At 36.8% G+C, this 23,576-nt stretch overlaps 1 long non-coding RNA gene across 1 annotated transcript; it reads left to right on the forward strand.

Moving 5' to 3' along the window:
• Window positions 1-325: 325 nt before the first annotated feature.
• Window positions 326-2,572, forward strand: LOC124895411. Its single transcript, XR_007051699.1, has 2 exons — window positions 326-598; window positions 2,307-2,572. It is a non-coding gene; the product is annotated as an uncharacterized LOC124895411 (long non-coding RNA).
• Window positions 2,573-23,576: the final 21,004 nt, after the last annotated feature.

A 23,576-nucleotide genomic window follows, 5' to 3' on the forward strand; every position in this document is an offset into this window, starting at 1 on the left:
AATGAAAGAGTCAAATAAAGCAATATGAAAGGATAAAAAAATTTTGTGAGGGCAAAACCTTTTATCTTCCCTTATATATAAGTGTATAAATTTGGATCTTTTACTAATACTGTTTTTAATTATGTAAAAAAAATTTTTTTTAATTAATTAAATATGAAACCACATACCATATTATAATATGAACAGGGGAAAGGATGTCATCATGTAATATAAATAGTGCCATGAACAGAGGGAAGAAAGGACAAGGTAAACCTTCACAAAAAGTTACAATAGATAAGACTGGACTTTGGAAAAAAGCAGGAGCAAAACAAAAAATAGGTCCACGTGTAGTAGAGGTTGAAGCAAAAATTTAGTATTATTAAATTAGTTGTGAGGACGACCAAATAGGGTCATCCTCACTTATATACAGTACTGAATATAAATTGGTGTTGGACCTACTCAACTGGTAGATTTTCATTGAATATTATTCATTCAGCATTAGCAAATTTCTCTTCGAACTGCATTAGAATACCAGCCTGTGGCTCAAATTCCACTGTAAAATATGTACAAAATGGACAGCTGAAAGAACAAGCGCATGAAGCTGCAAAGAAAAAGAAGGGTAATATCCAAGTAATTTCTTCTTCAATGATAACACAGCTAGACTTCTCTCATTCATTGAGATTGAAAATAATTTCAACTTTTCGCAAAAATTTGTTTGTTTGTTTGGAAAAGAAGAATCAATAACAATTGTAATTTTCCATAGTCACTTGTTGCCATTTAGGAAGAAGAAACCCCGTTGAATATTCTTCCATAATTTTGATTATATCCAATTTTAATAAAGGATTAAAAATTGAGGGGCTTATTGACTTTTTATCCTAAAATATAAATCCAATTTTTTTAGACTTTCCATTCATGATGCTGTGGTACTTGCCAAAGCCATCCGTGTTATACCAATAGCTAAATAATTTTTAGGGAAAATATCATATTTGTCCTTGTAATTTTACAAATAGGTTATATTTGTCATTATATATATATATTTTTAAATATATTTGCTTTTTTATCCATCTTGAGAGTTATATTTGTCCTTATATTTTAGAAAAAAATCATATTTATCCCTACGGGTAAATCCTCAAGTCTTCAACATATTTGCCTTTTTCATCCAACTTTGTGATCATAATAATTGAGGTTGTATTCTAAAAAAACGATTATATTTATCTCTACTGCTATGTTAAATTCTCATATCCCACCTTAATTTTTACTTAGTAACTTTTGCTAGGAACAGATCATAATTTGTTGTCACAATTTTGATATAAGCTGCTAGTTGCAGACTTGTAGTCCGTCTGCCCATTTTCGGAAACCCAATAATTCGACTGTTAAAACAATTGAATAAACTCCAACACTCACTATCTACTAATGTCAAATGAGTAGGTTGGGTCAAATTTGAACGATTTAACTAAAAATGCATTTAATGCTTTCATTTGGTATTTGTTAGGAAATAAGATTTCTCTAGAAATTTTTAGATATTAGATTTTTTTTTGGAACTTCTAGAATATCCTAGTGTAGTATCTTGAATAAATATCTTGTAGAATTATCTAGATATTGTAACACTCCGCATTTCGGGCTAGAACAAAAACCGTCATTTCTATGCGTAGATGATCCAAAAGCCACAAATCCTAAGCAAATTTTCCATGTTAATCAATTATGTAGTGTGGGAAATTGAATGAGATTTCCGTCGATATAAGATTCGCCCAAATACAATATCCGGGCAAGATGTTATGGCTAATTTAAGTCTTAGTCGTAAAACACCGTCATTTTGGTGCTTGGCGCGTCACGGAGGTGGTCTATTTAACAATTGTCAAATTCCAGTAGCCTAGCGTGATTATGACAACCAGTGGGACAACACGATGACTCCGTGTCGTGGTGACCCCAAGAATCCCATTCGTCAATTCCCACTGAGCCACCGCGATAGTGGCGCGTCGCGGTGGCCCATAAAATATGGATCCCAGTTATATTTTATTTCGTCTCATTAAGGGTCTCAAAGAACTCTTTCTCTAGAACTTTTTCTCCCCGCCGAGTTAATGACGAATCCTATATAGCCCGTGGAATTTCAGAGTTGTAGGGTATGTCACCTAGCACAAAAGTAAAACAAAAAGTGTCAATAGAGTTCAAATGATTTTACAGAGTCTTTCGAAAATGCCCATGAGATTTCTTACTATATGATATGTTTATGAACTATTTTAAATTACTCTCATATATGTTGAATATAAATTATTATTTTGGATTTGCTCTTCGTACCAGTACATCTGAATTGATCCCCTACCTCTCAGGTTCGGAGGCTCAGTCCAAGGGTCCCGCTAATCAATAGAGGATTCCAGAGAGAAGTGATCCATGCAGTGGTGAGCCTTCTTTATTCTAGAAGGCCTGTTATTTCAGATTATGTTATTCCGTTGTTTTGGTCTACTGGGGGTCTTGTCCCAGTTTTCAGAATAGTTTTGAGATATAGTAGAGATCTCACAGACTGAGTCAGATCTTATTCAGATGTTTTGAATTGTAGCTCTCATTCTTATGTCTTGAATCTCAGAGTTAATGACCATGTTTTCGTATCAGATTATATTTCCGTATCTTCTCTTATTATATGAATGTTATGCATGACTACCAGATAGAGTAGGACGTTCGAGCCTTTATGGTTCAGAATGTCCGTCACGACCAGGCCCTAGTTTGGATCGTGACAAACTTGGTATCAGAGCACGGTTCATGGTCCCAGGGTGTCTTTGAAATCGCGTCGGGTAGAGTCTTATTTATGGGTGAGTAGTGCGCCATACTTATAAGCAGGAGGCTATTAGGCGTTTAGGAATGTTTTCCTTTCTTCATGTTCTAGTTCTTGCTATGGAGTCATAATGTTCCTCTTTCATACTCTAATTCGTGTTATGATATCGCCCATACGGAAGTAAGTCATCCCAATTCTTTCCTTACTCTGATGTGCTCAGATATATCTCATTATTGAAGTAATTCAGGTGCAGAAGTCTCGAATCTAAATTTGTAAAGTCCTTTCTGATTGAGCCTGCAGTATTAAGTGTATTCATTTCCTTTCAAAATTTTTATATTGCAGATGTCATACTTAAGAGGGAATGAGGGTAGCCGAATATTGGAACTGTATTTTCACACGAGTAGTAGTATAAGTCAAAGTGTCGGTGTCATGACCTATTGGTAGTGAGATTAGACCAAGAAGTTGGTAGTACAAAGTCACAAGGTTAGAAATCAGAGTGAGGATGACTTTTGTGTTGATAAGTATGTTTAGTTGAATAACTGATGTTTGAGGATACTTTACCCCTTTATAGTGATAGACTAATGTGGTAGCTAGTAGCATGTGTGAATTGTATAGTACTCTGTGGGGGGAGTGTTTGACTCAGATTTTTCTTCATACAGAGTAAGATATGTATTCTTAGATCATTGATTATTGTGTGTCAAGATTCTATCTCTTGTAACCTTGTTATCGTTGTGTTGTTGACAATCAAAGTCTAGTAGAGCCATGTGGGGTCTATTTCGATTCACTAGCAACTTGTTGTCCATCTTATTGATTCTTGTGTTGGTTGGAACTGGGGGTTTAGAGGCGTAATGGCAAGAAAAATGCTAAGGGCGATTTATTAAATGTATATATAGCCAAACTTTTTTGCATGAGATTGAGTTGGTATTAAAGTGATACGTCCTTGTGTGTTAGTTTAGTAGAAGATAGAGAAGGAGTTATTAGCTAAGGTGAGTTGTTGTTTGCTCGAAGTGTGAAAATGGTTATATTAGCCAGTAAGTTATAATTATAGACACAATGTTGTTTGTGGAATTTGAAGGTAGTCTAAATGCACGCTTGGGTAATTAAGTGTGATGTGAGAAAGCCGTATAAGTAGATAAGATTGTATAGGGTTATAATATAAGATTAAGGTTGACCATGTCTATTATCTGACTCTACCCCCTTGACCTTCTTTTCTTTGGTAGTTGTAAACTAGTACTACTTGTAAGAAGGTATGTAGTAGATTTTGAGGCATAGCAGTGATGTCATGAAGGTGTTTTGGTTGTGGGTTGTATCTAAATAAAATGAGATATTTGGGTAGAATATCCCAATTTGATGGACTAGTATATTATGGCGCATTCATCATTGGTGGTAGATGATTGATGCTAGACTATAGGCTTGATGTGTTGAAATAGTGCGTGTTAATGAATTATAATAAGGAAAACCGTAAGGTTATGATTGATTATTGTGGCTACGGAGTTCTAGTGTACTATTGTTTCTTGATATTTTATGTCGTAGTTTCCAAGTGAGAATTGTGTGTAAGGTTGGGTTGTAAATCATGTTTAGCCCTAGACATTAAGTTTGAAGAGTTGATGGCCGTGAAGGTGGATGTGATTATTTCTTGGTTAATGATACTAGTTTTATGGAAGCGATCTAATAGGATTGAACAGTGCATGCAAGAACTTAAGTTTATTTGATTCATAATGAAGTATGATGTTGTATGTATGAAGTAGAAGTATGCTAAGGTGATATGAGATTGCAATATTTTTCTAAGGCTATTACATGTTGTGTGTGGCTAGTAGTACCGTTGAGTTGCTAGGTGGAGAAAGACTAGTTAAATGGTATATGGTGTTCTAAATAGCCAAGTTAAGGAGTTTTGATAGATAATGTTAAGCCTTTTGTTATGATCTTGTTTCTCATAGTAGAGAGATATAAGTTTGGAGTTGTAATGCTGGTAGACTATGAGAGAAGTGGTATCGTCCATCAAAGGTTTGGATATATCCATGTTTAGTGTTAGAAGAATCTGAGTTGGTTAAAGTTTAAGATGTTATATGATGACTTTTGGGGCTATAGAAACCTAAGGGTTGAATCTTAGAAGGAGGTACTTGCATTGGTTGTTATACATGAAGATACCGTTTTACAGGGTAAGTTTAGTTTTATGTGTCTTGTTATATCCCTAACTCTAGAGTAAAGTGATTTAAGTTTATACCAGAGTTTATATAGTAGTCCACAGACTTAAAGTAATGGCTTAAATCTAAGGGGGAGATGATAGAACGAGTAACCAAGTCAAGTTTTTAGATGCTAATAGATGTGCCAGAGAGTTGTGAAATGGCCCGTGAGAAAGAATGATGCTCAATCTATTCTTATTTCAGCGATTTACCTCAGTTATTCCGACACATACTAATGTTTTATGTTTTAGCTTCATGATCATAGCTCGTGTTCATGCATATGATAAGGAATCATGTACTCTCCTGGTTCCTAGTATGATGAGTTCCCAATTTATTTAGCAGTCAGAATCGCTTTTCGTAAGTTATGAATTCCAAAATTTAGATCATGCCGTTCATGACTCTTGTGCACATGTGATACTCTTAACGATCAATGAAAATTCAGGTTTATATCAGGTACGTTCTCAGATTAGATCTCTTTAATGAGTCCATGCCGTGAGTGCTCTATTCTTCACGCCTCAGTAGGGTATCAAGTTATGCTTAGTACTCCCCTTATGTTCCAGATCCTGATATTCCAATTTGCAGTGACATTTTCCCTTAGGTCGAGATAGTGATGATGAACAGTTGTTTAGCTGGGAAAGAGTAAACATTTCTTGTTGATGAAAGATAGTTTTATGCTTATTTGAGTGAAGGCGGTAATTGTGGAGTAAGATTGAGGTCGAGTCTTTGATACGTGTTAAGGTTAGTTGAAGTTTTATGTGTTATATTTGGGTAAAATTATTGTGCGCTTGTTTTATGTAAGTCTATAAGTTGAAAGAATTTTGAGGTGAAGTTTCGTGTATGGCTTGGTTAGTTGAGGATATTTTATGTGTATCATCTAAATAGTGCAGGGAAGTTGTTGTGGATACAAATATTAGAGAATATGAGAAATATGCTTTATGAGTGATTGTTTAAAAGTGCATATGTGGGTAAGAAGATAGGCTTGAATATCATGTTTGTATGCATATGGATGGATGCCTTGCGTGTTTGTGAATGTCTAATACGAAGTTGAAGGTGATTACTGGAGTGGAAATAAGAATTATGCAGGAGATGAGGAATTGTGAAATGTGTGCTTAATTCATGATTCAGACTAGTACTATAATATTATGTGGTGCGTCTTGTTATTTTGAGTTAGGCTTGAACACGATGAGGGGATTTAGTTCAGTTTAGACATTAGTAGATAGAAATATCAGCAGCCATGTGAGAAAAAAATAAGTAGAATCAATGAGCATGGTGTTTAAGGGGAAAGTATAGTTGAGAGAGTATTTTAGAAGTGTGGCTAATCTTGAAAGTAAGAAGTTGCAATGCCTAAGGTTTGGTAATTCTATCCTAGTTTACGATTTATATGTTTATATTTCATGCTATATAGTAGTGTCATTGTTGTGATTCCTTAGTTGGATGTCTTGTGTAACTCATGTCAGAGATTCTTTGCTCCCCAATGCTAAGAAAGAGCGTTGAAGAGATACTCCAGTTAAGTATAAGTGTCCAGTATAATTCAGTTTAACAATCAGGAAGATGAGTTACTTTAGCTTTCGACCTTTTTACCCAGTCCTACTATCTGAAGTCCAATGCATATGACCATCCCAAAATATAATCTATTCCATACGTGTAAGTTGCAAACTCAGTTCAGTCCAAGCATCATGTTTCAGATTCAGTTATTTAGTCATGACTCAGTTCATAAGAGTTTAGCACATAATCTCAAATTTTTTCAGCTATTTTAGCTCAGACAGTGTAATACCTTTGTACGATCTAAATCTTATTGCCTCATGATTCGTACTTACCTAAGTTGTCACTTCCAAATCTAATGTGTGTGATTTGAGCATAAACGCTTTGGGGGAAATCCTAAACTCTCAGCATGAATCAACTCCTTAAACAAGTAAGGGCAACTCAGCTTAGAATTCAGTTTCATGATAGAAGTTTAAATGTTTCAGATCAGTTATATCCTTTCTTAGAAGATACATCAGGTTCGTGTTATTCCATACCTTTAAGCTTCAACGTTCCTACCCATCATTTGGGGATGAATGATCCCAAGGGGGAGATAATGTAATGCCCTATATTTCGGGCTAGAATAAAAACCAATATTTCTATGCGTGGATGATCCAAAATCCATAAATCCTATGCAAATTTTCCATGTTAATCTATTATGTAGTGTGAGAAATTGAATGAGCTTTCCGTCGATATAAGACTTGCCCAAATCCGATACCCGGGCAATATGTTATGGCTAATTTAAGTCCTAGTCGTAAAACACCGCCATTTTGGTTCTTGGCACGTCGCGGAGGTGGTCTATTTAACAATTGTCAAATTTTAGTAGCCTAGCGCGATTATAGCGCGTTGCGCTGAAGTTTCAGGTCCCAACCAGTGGGACAACGCGATGGATCCACGTCGCGGTGACCCCAAGAATCTCATTCCTCTATTTCCAGTGAGCCACCACGATAGTGGCACGTCATGGTGACCCATAAAATTGGCCTCCCAGTTATATTTTATTTCGTCTCATTACGGGTATATTGGGTAATTTCTACCTCCCCCAACCCTTGTCAGCTTAAACACGAGATTTTTCTCCCAAGTGACCACATTATTCATATTTTCTTTAAAAATTCATAAGAATACTCTCTAGGGTTTCAAACTAAAAACCCAAATAACTCAAGATTCAACCGTGGGTTTTCGAAATTGATTAAAGATTTGAAATTCCCAAACCGTAGGCTTCAAGAATCATCCATCAAATTTCTAAATTGAGGTATGTGGGGTTTATCCTAAAACTACATGGGCTTTTTGAAAACACCCAATTATGATTTAAAAATCATCAAACATGAATTTTTTAAAGGTGTTTTGAGATCCATGATTTTATTATGCCTTATGCATGTTTAATGATATTGTTGTTTTGGCCTTTAGGCCTTATCCCCTTAAATTGATTTACACATACAAGTATATGCATGAAACTTGTAATTGAAGATTTGTTTGAGAGAACAAATAATGAAAAATCCCTCTCTTGTGATAACATTATGTTTATGATCTTATGGTGATTGATTGACATGCATGATTTATGGCTTGAAAATAGTTTACTCAAATACCATAGTATTTTGAGCACGATTTAGAGATTTAATAGAGGGTGTTTCTTGATGTAAATATATTTTGTTAAAAGAGAAAGATTTGCATGAGATTAAGAACTTTGACATGACCACCTTGCATCATTGAAATTTTGACAAAGAGAGTTGCATACATGTGTTTACATGAGTTTTAGAGAAAGAGTTCTTTGAAATGATTTATTGATATGGTGGTCCCGAATTTATTTTTTGAAAACAGAGATGGTTATATGCTAAAAATGGCTCAGAGATGTGACTTGCAACTCAATGGTATGACGATACCAAATAAATGTATGCCATAACAGAGTTAGAGTTTTTAGAGTATGTTTTCAGAGAATGCATGTCTTAAAGAGTTAAAAATGGGCATAAAGAGAGCTAGGGCATTTCCTGAAGAGGGCTAGAGTTCAAGTAACTCTTAGCCTAAAACCATGATTTGTCAATTACGTTGGTGACGGTCGTGTGGCGTAGCAGAGTCAGAGGCTCCAACCCTTGCAGCACACTTGGGTTGGAGGCTTCCCCTCTGATTCAATGGCGGATTCTATATAGCCTGTGGAATTTTAGAGTTGTAGGGTATACCACCTAGCGCAGAAGTAAAACAAAGAGTGTCACAGATTTCAGATGATTTTACAGAGTCTTTCAAAAATGCCCATGAAATTTCTTACTATATAATATGTTTATGAACTGTTTTAAATTTCTCTCATATATGTTGAATATAAATTATTATTTCAGATTTGCTCTGCAAACCTGTACATCTGCATTGACCCCTACCTCCTAGGTTCGGATGCTCAACCAAAGGGTTTGACTAATCAGTAGAGGATTCCAGAGAGAAGTGATCTGTGTAGTGGTGAGCCTTCTTTGTTCTAGAAGTCCTGTTATTTTAGATTATGTTATTCTATTGTTTTGGTCTACTGGTGGCCTTGTCCCATCTTTCAAAACAGTTTTCAGATGTAGTAGAGATTTTGCAGACTGATTCAGATCTTATTCAGATGTTTTGAATTGCAGCTTTTATTCTTATGTCTTGAATCTCAGAGTTAATGACCATGTTTCTGTATCAGATTGTATGTTCGCATCTTCTCTTATTATATGAATGTTGTGCATAACTACCAGATTGAGTAGGACGTTCGGTCCTTCATGGTTTAGGATGTCCGTCACGGCCAGGCCGTAGTTCGCACATAATATCATTACTTGAACTACGGCCTTGTCGTGACGGACATCCCAAACCATGAAGGCCTGAACTTCCTACTCTATCTAATAGTCATGCATAACATCCATATAATAAGAGAAGATGCAGAAATACAATCTGATATGGAAACATGGTCATTAACTCTGAGATTCAAGACATAGGAACGAGAACTTCAATTCAATATATCTGAATAAGATCTAACTCAGTCTGTGAAATCTATACTACATCTCAAAACTATTCTGAAAATTGGAACAAGGCCCCCAATAGATGAAAACAACGGAATAACATAATCTAAAATAACAGGCCTTCTGGAACCAAAAAGGCTCACCACTGCACGGATCACTTCTCTCTGGAATTCTCTTTTGATTAGTCGGACCCTTGGGTTGAGGAGGTAGGGGGTCAATACAGATGTACTGGTACGCAGAGAAAATCAAAAACAATAATTTATATTCAACATATATGAGAGCAATTTTTAAAACAGTTCATAAACATATCATATAGTAAGAAATCTCAAGGGCATTTTCAAAAGACTCTGTAAAATCATTTGAACACTGTGAAACTCTTTGTTTTACTTCTGTGCTAGGTGGTATAACCTACAACTCTGAAATTCCATGGGCTATATGGAATCCTCCATTGACTTAGCGGGAAAGTCTCAGACCCAAGTGTGCCACAAGGGTTGCAGTCTCTAACTCTGTTACGCCACACAACCGTCGCCAGCGTAAAAATAATATACTCGGATCGGCAAATCACGGTTTTAGTCTAAGAGTTACGTGAACTTTAGCCCTCTTTAGGTAACCACCTAGCTCTCTTTATGCACATTTTTAACACTTTAAGACATACATTTTTTGAAAACATACTCTGAAAACTCTAACTCTGTTATGGTATACATTTATATGGTATCGTCATACCATTGACAAGCAAGTCACATCTATGAGCCATTTTTAGCATATTCCCATCTCTGTTTTCAAAACATAAATTTGGGACCACCATACCAATAAATTATTTCACAGAACTCTTTCTCTGAAACTCATGTAAACACATGTATGCAACTCTCTTTGTAAAACTTTCAATGATGCAAGGTGGACATGTAAAAGCTCTTAATCTCATGCAAATCTTTCTCTTTTAACAAAATATATTTACATCAAAAAATCACCCTCTCTTAAATCTCTAAATCGTTCTCAAAATACTATCGTATTTGAGTAAACTATTTTCAATCCATAAATCATGCATTTCAATCAATCACCATAAGATCATAAACATAAGGTTATCACAAGAGAGGGATTTTTCATTATTTGTGCTCTCAAACAAATCTTCAATGTCATACATATACTTATATGTGTAAATCAATTTAAAGGGATAAGACCTAAAGGCCAAAACAACAATATCATTAAACATGCATAAGGCATAATAAAATCATGGATCTTAAAACCCCTTTAACAAATTCATGGTTGATGATTTTTAAATCATAATTGGGTGTTTTCAACTAGCCCATGTAGTTTTAGGATAAACCCCATGTACCTCAATTTTCAAATTTGATGAATGATTCTTGAAGCCTACGGTTTGGGGATTCCAAATCTTCAATCAGTTTCGAAAAACCACGGTTAAATCTTGAGTTATTGGGTTTATAGTTTGAAACCCTAGAGAATGTTCTTATGAATTTTTTTGAAGAAAATATGAATAATGTGGTCACTTGGGAGAAAAATTCCATGTTTAAGCTAACAAGAGGGGGTGGAAATTATCCAATATATCCTTAATGATACGGAATAAAAATACAACTGGGAGCCCAGTTTTATGGGCCACCGCGATGCGCCACTATCGCGGTGGTTCACTGGGAATTGACGAATGGGATTCTTGAGGTCACCGCGATGTGGAGCCATTGCATTGTCCCACTGGTTGGGACCTGAAACTTTAGCGCAATGCGCCACAATTACACTAGGCTACTGGAATTTGACAATTGTTAAATAGACCACCTCCGCAATGCGCCAAATACCAAAATGACTGTGTTTTACGACTAGGACTTAAATTACCAATAACATCTTGCCCGGGTATTGTATTTGGGTGAATCTTATATTGACGAAAATCTCATTCAATTTCCAAAATACATAATAGATACACATGGAAAATTTGCATAGGATTTATGGCTTTTGGATCATATACACATAGAAATGATGGTTTTCGTTCTAGCCCAAAATGCGGGGTATTACAAAAAGGGTGTTGAGGTATATTAGAGGGACAACTAATTATGGCATTTGGTACAGAAGTATGGAGAATGGAGTTCTTATTGGCTGTTCTGTCACGACTCAAACTAGGGCCTAGCCGTGACGGATATCCCAAACCATGAAGACCTAAACGTCCTACTCTATCTGGAATCATGCACAACATTCATATAATAAGAGAATATGTGGACATACAATCTGATAAGGAAACATGGTCATTTACTTTGAGTTTCAAGACATGAGATTGAAAGTTAAAATTCAAAACATCTGAATAAGATCTGACTTAGTCTGCAAAATCTCTACTACATCTCAAATTGTTCTGAAAACTAGGACAAGTTCCCCAGTATACCAAAATAACGGAATAACATAATATGAAATAACAGGACTTCTGGAACAAAGAAGGCTCACCACTGAACGGATCACTTCTCTCTGGAATGCTCTACTGATTAGCTGAACCCTTGGATTGAGCCTCCAAACTTGGGAGGTAGGGGGTCAATACAGATGTACTGGTATGCAAAGAAGATCCAAAATAATAATTTATATTCAACATATATGATAGTAATTTAAAATAGTTCATAAACATATCATATAGTAAGAAATATCATGGGCATTTTTGAAAGATTCTGTAAAATCATCTGAACTCTGTGACACTCTTTGTTTTACTTCTGCGCTAGGTGGTATACCCTACAACTTTGAAATTCCACGGGCTATATGGAATCTATCATTGACTCGGCAGGGAAGCCTCCAACCCAAGTTTGCTGCAAGGGTTGGAGTCTCTGACTCTGCTACGCCACACGGCCGTTGCTAGCATAAAAATAATCTAACCCGATCGATAAATCACAGTTTTAGGCTAAGATTTACTTGAAATCTAGCCCTCTTCAGGCAGCCAGCTAACTATATTTATGCCCATTTTTAACTCTTAAAGACATGCATTCTCTAAAATTATTTTCTAAAAACTCTAACTTTATTATGGCATACATTTATATGGTATCGTCATACTATTGACTTGCAGGTCACATCTCTGAGCATTATTAGCATATAATAATCTCTGTTTCAAAATGTAAATCTGGGACCACCATATCAATTAGTCATTTCAAGAAACTCTTTCATAAAGCTCATGCAAACATATGCAAGAACCTCACTTTTTCAACATTCAAATACAAAAGGTGGTCATGTCAAAAATGTCAATCACATGAAATTATTTATTTTTAAAACAAGAATGAAATCATACCAAGAAACTTCCTCTCTTCATCCTCAAAATCATGTTAAATACTTAAACGTTCAAAAGATCTCCTTCAAAACATTAAACAAGCATCTTAAATCATTCCCAATAAGTTCATCAACTCTAAATCATCAAAGAGAGGGATTTCAATAATGATACTCTCTGTCAAATCTTCAACATCATACATATTCATATAGGTTTAAATCAATTTAAGGGGGAAAGGCCTAAAGGCCAAAACAACAATATCATTCAACATGCATAAAGCATAATAAAATCATGGATCTCAAAACCCCTTTAACAAATTCATGCTTGATGATTTTTAAATCATAATTGGGTGTTTTCAACAAGCCCATGTAGTTTTAGGATAAACCCCATGTTCCTTAATTTAAAAATTTGATAGATTATTTTTGAAGCCTACGATTTGGGAATTCCAAATCTTCACTCAGTTTCAAAAACCCACGGTTGAATCTTGAGTTAATTAGGTTTTTAGTTTGAAACACTAGAGAGTGTTCTTATGAATTTTTGAAGAGACTATGAATAATGTGGTCACTTGGGAGTATAATCTCGTGTTTATGCTGATAAGGGGTATGGAAAATACCTAATATACCCATAATGAGAAGTAATAAAATATAACTGGGAGTCCGATTTAATTGGCCACTGCGATGTGCCACAATCGCGGTGGCTCACTGGAAATTGATGAATGAGATTATTAGGGTCACCGCGATGCGGAGCCATCGCGTTTCCAACTGGTTGGGACCTGGAATTTTAGCGCGATGCGCCACAATCGTGCTAGGCTACTAGAATTTGACAATTGTTAAATAGACCCCCTCAGCGACGCGCCAAGCACAAAAATGATGGTGTTTTTCACTTGGACTTAAATTAGCCATAATTTCTTTCCCGAGTATCGGATTTGGGCGAATCTTAAATCTTCGGAAAGCCTATCAAATTTCCCATGTGATGAAAAGTCAAAATTAGGAAAAATTAATTTTTCTTGTCTTTAACTCTAAGAACATATTACCACGAGCTAACTCATGGATGATGTGGGGTGTTATGTTATCCACCCTTGGGATCATTCGTCCCCAAATGATGATGTGGAATATAGAAAAACATGATTTAAAATATGCTAAGGCCATAAAAGACCAAGACAAGGATCGTACCTGCCATTTCGTCATTCACCGGATCAAATAGGTTTGGGTATCTATCTCTTATGACATTTTTTGATTCCTAAGTCGCTTCCTCAACTTTTTGATTTTTCCACAACACTTTAATAGAAGTTATCTCCTTGCTCCTCAACTTTCTAACTTGACGATCTAATATTACAATAGGTTCCTCTTTATTGGATAAGGAGTTTGTCACTTTTACATCCTCTACAGGCAACACTAATGAATGGTTCTAATATATTTTTTTAACATAGATATGTGAAATACCGGATGAACAGAACCCAAACTTGCAGGCAACTCTAACTCATACGCAACCCCACCTATTCTTCTCAAAATCTGGTATGGCCCTATATAGAGAGGACTCACCTTATCTTTCTTCCCGAACCACATAACTCCCTTCATAGGAGAGACTTTGAGAATACCCAATCACCAACTTCAAATTCTAGCTCATGTCTCCGAACATCAGCGTAGGATTTCTGTTTACTCTGGGCTGTTTTAAGTCATTCTCTAATAATTTTCATGTCCTTCATCGCCTGATGAACAAGATCAGGCCCAAATATCTGAGTCTCACTCACTTTATACCACCCTATCAGTGATCTACATCTTCTCCTATACAAAGCTTCAAATGGAGCCATCTTAATACTGGCATGATAGTTGTTATTATAAGCGAACTCTATCAATGTCAAGTATTCTACCCAAATACCTTTGAAGTCAATCACGCAAGCTTTTAACGTATCTTCAAGGGTCTGAATAGTATGTTTGGCTTGCCCATCCGTCTGAGGGTGGAAAGTTGTACTCAGGTTTACTTGGGTACCTAAACCCCTCTTAAAAGTTCTCCAGAACTGTGAAGAGAATTATGTACCTTGGTCAGATATGGTGGATACAGGTGCTCCATGCAAACGGACTACTTGGCATAGTCATCTCCCGAATAGTTGGTTCTCATAGGTAGAAAGTGGGCTGACTTGGTCAACCAGTCTACAATTACCCAAATACAATCATACTGGTTTCGGCACCTCAGAAGTCCCATGATAAAGTCCATATTGACCATCTCCCACTTCCACAAAGGTAAATCTATCTCTTGGGAGGTACCACCTGGCCTCAAATGCTCTACATGCATTTGTTGACAATTCAAACACTTGGTAACAAAGTTAGCCATATCACGCTTCATATTATTCCACCAGTATATGGTTTTCAGATCGTGATATGTCTTAGTAGAGCCTGGGTGAACAACATACCTCGAAGTGTGAGCTTTATCAAGGATCCTCTTTCATAATCCATCTATATCTTGCACACATAGTCTACCCTAATATCTCAAAATCCCATCACCACCAATTTCAAAAGACATCACCTTTTGTTGACCCACATTCTTCTTTATCTGCATCAATAGAGGATCTTCAATCTTCTTTCCTTTAACTTCATCACAAAGGGAAGATTTAGCTACCTCTTGAACAACCACTCCCCCATCTTCGGAATCCAAGAGTCACACTCCTATATTTGCAAGTCGGTGAATATCCTTAACTATCTCTCTCTTCCCCTTTTCAACATGCGAAAGACTACCCTTAGATAACCTGCTGAGGGCATCGGCTACCACATTTGCCTTGCTCGGATGGTAGTGCAGGCTTATGTTGTAATCCTTCAAAAGCTCCAACCAACGTCATTACCTGATATTCAATTCTTTCTACAAGAAAATATATTGCAAACTCTTATGCTCAGTAAATATATCAGCATGTACCCCATAGAGATAATGTCGCCAGATTTTAAATGCAAACACCTCAGCCGCTAACTCCAAGTCATAGGTGGGTTAATTTCGCTCATGCACTTTTAACTACCTAGACTCATAAGCCAATACTTTATCATGCTACTCAAGTACACACCCAAGTACCACACGGGACACATCACAATACACAACAAAACCCTCTTTACCTTCCGATAGAGTTGGAATAAGTTTAGTGGTCAACTTGACTTTCAATTTCTCAAAACTATTCTCGCAGGAGTCAGATCACACAAACTTCACCTTTTTCTGGGTCAACTTAGTGAGTGGTGTAACTATGGAAGAGAAACTCTCTACGAACCTTCTGTAATACCCCTCCAAACCCAAGAAGCTTCGAATGTCGATTAGAGTTGTGGGTCTGGGCCATTTTATCACTGCCTCAACCTTTTGGGGATCAACCTTAATCCCGTCACTAGACACAATATACCCCAATAAAGCAATAGCATTAAACCAGAATTGACACTTGGAAAAATTTGCATACAACCTATGATCTTTGAAAGTCTAAAGATGATTCGGAGGTGATTGGCATGATCCTCATCACTCTTAGAATAAATCAAGATATCATCAATAAAAGCTATGACAAACAAATCCAAAAACTGATGGAACACCCTGTTCATAAGATCCATGAAGGTTGCAAGGACGTTAGTCAAGCCGAAGGACATAACTAATAATTCATAGTGACTGTATTTAGTTCGGAAGTCTATTTTGGGAATGTCTAACTCTTTAACTTTCAACTGATGGTATCCCGAACGAAGGTCTATCTTTGAAAAACATCTAGCACCTTAAAGTTGGTCAAAAATATCATCAATTTTAGGAAGAGGATATTTATTTTTAATAGTGACCTTGTTCAATTGGCGATAATCTATACACATACGGAGGGGACAATCTATTTTTCACACGAAGAGTACAGGTGTACCTAGGGAGAAACACTAGGACAAATAAAACCATTGTCTAAAAGATCTGCTAGCTGTTTTTTCAAATCTTTCAGTTCTACATGAGCCATTCTATATGGAGAAATAGAGATGGGATAGGTATCGGGCAACAAATCAATACCAAAATCTATTTCCATATTAGGTGGTCTGCCTGGGAGATCATCAGGAAAAATATATGGGAACTCATTCACCATAGTGACAGACTAAAGAGTAAGGCTTTCGGTATTTGAATCTTTAACCCGAATAAGATGATACAAGCAACCCTTAGAAATGAGTTTATGGGCTGTGAGGTAAGATATTAAGTGCCCTCTAGGTGCTAAGGGAAGTCCCTCCCATTCTATTACTGATTTATTTGGGAAAGAAAAAGTAACCTTTCGGGTTCTACAATTTAGTGTGGCATAGCACTAATAAAGCCAATCCATCCCTAGGATAGCATCGAAATCAACCGTGTCTAAGTCTACAAGGTCTGCCACAGTATCCCGCCCACAAACAGTCACCACATAATTTTTATACACCCTTCTAGCAACAACAGAATCTCCCATCGGAGTAGAAAAAGAAAAAGGTTTGGGAATCACATCGGGCTTGAACCCAAAACTAACAGCCACATAAGGTGTCACAAAAGATAGGGTAGACCCGGGATAAAGTAACACATATACACCACGGGAAAAGATTTGCAACGTACCAATAACTATATCCATTAAGGCCTCTACCTCCTGGAGGTTAGTCAAGGCATACAACTAGTTACAGCCGCTCCTGGCGGCTGAAGTGGCACCCTTCTGAGGAGGTGGTGGTGTAATAGAATTAGCCTGTGACTTGGTTCCACGAACATTACCCTTTGCTGCCAGACAGTCTCCCTGGATATGTCCTAGTTGGCCGCACAAATAACACACCACAGCGCCAAACTGACATCTCCCTGGATGATTCCCCCCACATCCCTCACAGCGTGGGTATGTCCAAGAGGTCTGAGTAACATTTCCTTGAGACTGCAAACCCTGTATTCTCGGCCCCTGTTTGGACTGAAAATCCTGGGGGCGCTGTCCGGCTGGCGGTATGGACATCGGAGCACTGGCTGTAGAGTGTGCATTACCCCAAATCTTCTTTTTCTGCCATTTCTTACCCCAATTCCCACTTTGCTGCTGACTGTGGCTCTGGTCTTCTATCTTGGATCTCTTTGCCTTTCTATCCTTCTCTCTAGATTTAGCAATTTTCTTTTTTTTTTCTCAACTTGCTGTATGTGGATTGATAGTCTAGCAAAATCCAGGTCCCGGTTCGAAATTGTTCCCTGATCTTCAAGAACTAAGTCATCTGAAAGGCCGGATGCAAATTTCCTCATTCGGCTCATGTTACTAGTCATCTCTGGAGGATAACAGGCTAGTTGGTTGAACCTCAGAGTGTACTCCTGGACACTCATATTTCCTTGCTTTAGATTCATAAACTATTCAGCTTTGGCCTCTCTCATCTCGAGAGGAAAGAACCGATCGAGGAAAGCTTCCACGAACTTGGCCCAAACTGTGGGCTCAGCACTCTCACACTTTGAATCTTCCTACTCGTTATACCATTGGTTCACTACATCCTTAAGATGGTAACCTACTAACTCAACCCCCTCTACCTCGTCTACACGCATTACCTTAAAGATCTTCTCCATCTCGTCCACAAGCTCCTGTGGGTCCTCTTCTACCTTGGTACCAGTAAACTTGGGCAGGTTCATTCTCATGAACTATCCCACTCTTGTAGCTTCAGACGTAACAGATGCAAACCCAATACCTTCTGACCGCTGAGTCTGTGGAGCTACCAACTGTGCAAGCATGTGAATGGACTGCCTGAATTCTGCATTAGATACCTCTCTCTCGTGAGGCTGAGTGTGGTTAGTCCCTTTTCGGGGAGCTTTGGGTACCCTAGGTGGGCTGGTCTAAATAGGTGGGAATCCCGAAGTAGCATCAATCTCTGGAGTATGAGCTTTGTTTCGGGTCCTCATCCCATGAGTGGGACGGACCTCATCTGTCTGTACATTCTTATCGATAGTACAACAGGGAGGCATGATTGGTTTTCTGAAACACGAGACACCATTGATTAGGGGACAATTCAAACTCTGAAGCACGAACTAAACCATAAAGAAGAGAAACATTATTAAATGCCTTATAGCCTTCTACTTTTAAGTGTGGCACCCTACATACCCATAAACAGGACTCGATGTGATTTCACAGACACCTTGGAAACATGAACCGTGCTCTGATACCAAGTTTGTCATGACCCAAACTAGGGACTGGCCGGGAAGGACATCCCAAACCATGAAGGCCCAAATGTCCTACTCTATATGGAATCATGCACAACATTCATATAATAAGAGAATATGAAGAAATACAATCTGATAAGGAAACATGGTCATTAACTCTGAGTTTCAAGACATGAGAATAAAAGTTACAATTCAAAACATCTAAATAAGATGTAAATCAGTCTGCAAAATCTCGACTACATCTTAAAATTGTTCTGAAAATCGGGATAAGGCCCCCAGTTGACCAAAATAACGGAATAACATAATATAAAATAACAGGTCTTCTTGAACAAAGAAGGCTCACCACTGAATGGATCACTTCTCTCTAGAATACTCTGCTGATTAGATGAACCCTTGGAATGAGCCTCCGAACTTGGAAGGTAGGGGGTCAATACAGATGTACTGGTACGCAGAGCAGATCCAAAATAATAATTTATATTCAACATATATAAGATTAATTTAAAATAGTTCATAAACATATCATATAGTAAGAAATCTCATGGGCATTTTTGAAAGACTCTGTAAAATCATCTGAACTGTATGACACTCTTTGTTTTACTTCTGCACTAGGTGGTATACCCTACAACTCTGAAATTCCATGGGCTATATAGAATCCGCCATTGAATTGGCGGAGAAGTCTCCAACCCAAGTGTGCCGCAAGGGTTGGAGTCTCTGACTCTGCTATGCCACACAACCATCGTCAACATAAAAATAATCTACCCAGATCGGCAAATCACGGTTTTATGCTAAGAGTTAATTGAAATCTAGCCCTCTTTAGGCAACCACCTAACTCTCTTTATGCCCATTTTTAACTCTTTAAGACATGCATTCTCTAAAAACATTCTCTAAAAACTCTAACTCTATTATGGCATACATTTATATGGTATCGTCATACCATTGACTTGCAAGTCACATCTCTGAGCCATTATTAACATATAATAATCTCTGTTTTAAAACATAAATCTGGGACCACCAAATCAATAAGTAATTTCAAAGAACTCTTTTCTTAAAGCTCGTGTAAACATATGCAAGAACTTCTCTTTTTCAACATTCAAATACACAAGGTGGTCATGTAAAAAATGTCAATCATATGAAATTCTTTCTTTTTAAAACAAGAACGATATAATACCAAGAAACTCCCTTTCATCATCTTCAAAATCATGTTAAATACTTGAACATTGAAAATATCTCCTTCAAAACATTAAACAAGCATCTTAAATCATTCCCAACAAGTTTATCAACTCTAAATCATCAAAGAGAGAGATTTCAATAATAATGCTCTCTATCAAATCTTCAACATCATACATATTCATATAGGTTTAAATTAATTTAAGGGGCAAAGGCCTAAAGCCCAAAAAAACAATATCATTAAACATTCATAAAACATAATAAAATCATGGATCTCAAAACCCCTTTAACAAATTCATGCTTGATGATTTTTAAATCATAATTGGGTGTTTTCAACAAGTCGATGTAGTTTTAGGATAAACCTCACGTACCTCAATTTAGAAAGTTTTTGGATGATTCTTGAAGCCTATGGTTTGAGGATTCCAACTCCTCACTCAGTTTCAAAAACCTACAGTTGAATCTTGAGTTAATTGGGTTTTTAGTTTGAAACCCTAGAGAGTGTTCTTGTGAATTTTTTAAGAGAATATGAATGATGTGGTCACTTGGGAGTATAATCCCGTGTTTAAGTTGATAAGGGGGTAGAAATACCTAATATACCCTTAATAAGATGGAATAAAATATAACTGGGAGTCCGATTTTATCATCCACCGCGACACGCCACAATCGCGGTGGCTCATTGGAAATTGACGAATGGGATTCTTAGGGTCACCGCGATGCGGAGCCATCATGTTGTCCCACTGGTTGGGACCTGAAATTTTAGCACGGCGCACCACAATTGCGCTAGGCTACTGAAATTTGACAATTGTTAAATAGACCCCCTCCGCGATGCGCTAAGCACAAAAATGACAGTATTTTTGATTAGGACTTAAATTAGCCATAATTTCTTGCCTGGGTATCGGATTTGGGCGAATCTTAAATCAGCGAAAAGCTTATCAAATTTTTCATGTGATGAAAAGTTAAAATTCGGAAAAATTAATTTTCTAGTCTTTAACTCTAAGAGCATATTACCACGAGCTAACTCATGGACGATGCGGGGTGTTACATATTCAGATACTGATTGGGGTGGATGTTTGAACGATTATAAAAGCACATCTGATTATTGTTTTTATTTGGTTCAAGCATTTTTTCTTGGAGCACAAAGAAGCAGGATATCATAGCTCAATCTTCAGTAGAAGCCGAGTATGTGGTTGCTGCATCTGCTACAAATCAAGGAATTTGATTGAAAAAAATCTTGTTTAATTTGGATCTTTTGTAAAAAGAACCAACAGTGATCTATGTGGACAATAAATCAACCATTGCCATGGCTGAAAATCCAATACAACATAAAAGGATGAAGCATATCAACATCAGATTTCATGCTTTACGAGATGTCGAGAAGAATGGCGAAGTTAAGCTGGTGCATTGCATAATTGAAAAACAACAAGCCGATATTCTAACCAAGGCTCTTCCCACCAACAAGTTGAGTTTCAAATGACGTTTCAAGGAGTTTTAATAAAAAATCATTAGGAGGAGTGCTATGAGATAAGATTTCTCTAGAAACTCTTAGATATTAGATTTTTTTTGAATAGGTTCTCAGTGTAGTATCTTGAATAAATATCTTGTAGAAATAGGAGACATATTGTATATTTATATCTATCCAGAAAAATGGAAAACAAAAGAAAGTTTCAGCTTTTCCTGCAGTTTCTTTGTAGCAATTTACAACTAAAATTTCCTTATATTTTTGTCCTTGCAGCTCTACTCTTCCCGTTCTCTTTGTTTTTGACAGATATCTACTGTCACTTCTTCCCCTTTTTGAGAGAAGACTTGATATTTTTGTATCATATATTTCACTAGTTATGTCGTAAAAGCATAACAATTTATGCCCTAATACCGAAAATAACAAACAACGTAATTATGTCTCAAGATGGGTAATTTACTTCCAACAAAAAAAAAATACACCCAGACACACAGAGACACCAGAACACATTATCCATCCCACGTTAGCTACCAAATATTTTTTTTCTCCAAAAGGATAAAGAATATTTGTGCCAAAAAGTAAAACTCCAGCTTTTGAACAGTACAACAAATTATGGAAAATACTAGGTATACAATTTATGTTGCATAACTTAATTCCTATGAAACTTATACTTGTGAGGCAAAAATTCAGTTTCGAAAGAAAAAAGCTTCAAACTTATGTTGGGTGAATTTGATTTGGATAAATAAGGATATTTTAGTCCATAAATTTTGATTAACTGAGCAACATGAAATAAATTAAACACTTTGAGATGGGAAAGGCAAAAATTAAATACCAAGCCGTGTAGGGGGCAATCAGTGTAAGAACTTGATTACCTACATCTAGTGATGGCAAATGGGTGAGCTGGATCAGATTTGGATGATTCATAATAAATTAGAGTCTTCAGAATCAGAATAGCTATAATCAATTATATTTTCATTGGATTAATTTTTTGCATGCATATTTATACATGATTTAAGATGCAACAATGGTTTCAATTGAACTCATTAATATATGAGTATCCTGATGAACTTGGAGTCTTTGAGTTCAATTGCAAGAGACCCTTTAAGCGCCATTGATTAGTCCAATTGCAAGAGCCAAGTGAAAGAATTCTTTATTCATATGTTAACATGCGCACAATAACAACCAATATATACAACGACAAAACACCTCGAGACCTACAGGAACTATGCATCAATGATTGAGGAGAATTAGTCTTCTTATACATCACAAATTACACAACCTTTACCTAGTTTAGATCTGATATGAATCTAAGCTAAGAAGCCTATCTGTTACGCTCTCCTGCAAGTTAAACGGGGGAAGCATACACTGCCAACTTGTCCCTAAAATGCTGAAATCGTACTTTTGGGAGACCTTTCATGCGGATATCTGCAACTTGATCCTAAATGCTAAGATAGCGAACAACCAAAGATTTATCCTTCACCTTTTCATGGAGAATGAAAGTCAATCTCCATATTTTTGGTGCCGAAATGGAAAATAGGATTAGCCGTTAAATAAGTTGCACTTAAGTTATCTCACCAAAGTATAGGAGCTATAATGTCAAAGCACCCAATCTCACAAAGTATAATTCCTACCAAGTTAGCTCTGACACAGCAGTGGCATGTGCATAATACTCTGCCTTAGTACTAGAACGTGCAACTACTCGCTACTTTTTGGAAGCCTAAGATATTAAATGAGAACCAAAAAAGATTGCATAAACAGTATTCGACTTATGATCATCCATTGAACCACCCCAGTCCGCATCACTATAACCATGCAGAAGCTTCGTCTTTTGCCGAGCAAAGAACAACCCATGGGAGGAAGTGGACTGTATATATCACAAAATGCGTTTGACAGCAACCTTCATGGACTATGCATAAATTGGGAAACCTTATTCACCATAAATTCTATATCAGGAGAAGTGAAGGTTAAATATTGGAGGGCTCCTACAGTGCTGCGATATAGAGTTTCATCATGGAAAGAAGATCCTTCAAAACTTGAAAGTTTAGAGAAAGATGCTCCAGGTGTAGAAATATGATTGCAACCATTCATCTATGCTTTTCACAACAAATCAGTTGCATAACGATCTTACTACAGATGCTAACCAGTACGGGTCCATGATGCTTCAATCCCCAAAAAATAAGAGAGGCGACCA

This window comes from Capsicum annuum, unplaced genomic scaffold (assembly GCF_002878395.1).
Source record: "Capsicum annuum cultivar UCD-10X-F1 unplaced genomic scaffold, UCD10Xv1.1 ctg81929, whole genome shotgun sequence".
In the NCBI taxonomy this organism is placed as follows: domain Eukaryota; kingdom Viridiplantae; phylum Streptophyta; class Magnoliopsida; order Solanales; family Solanaceae; genus Capsicum; species Capsicum annuum.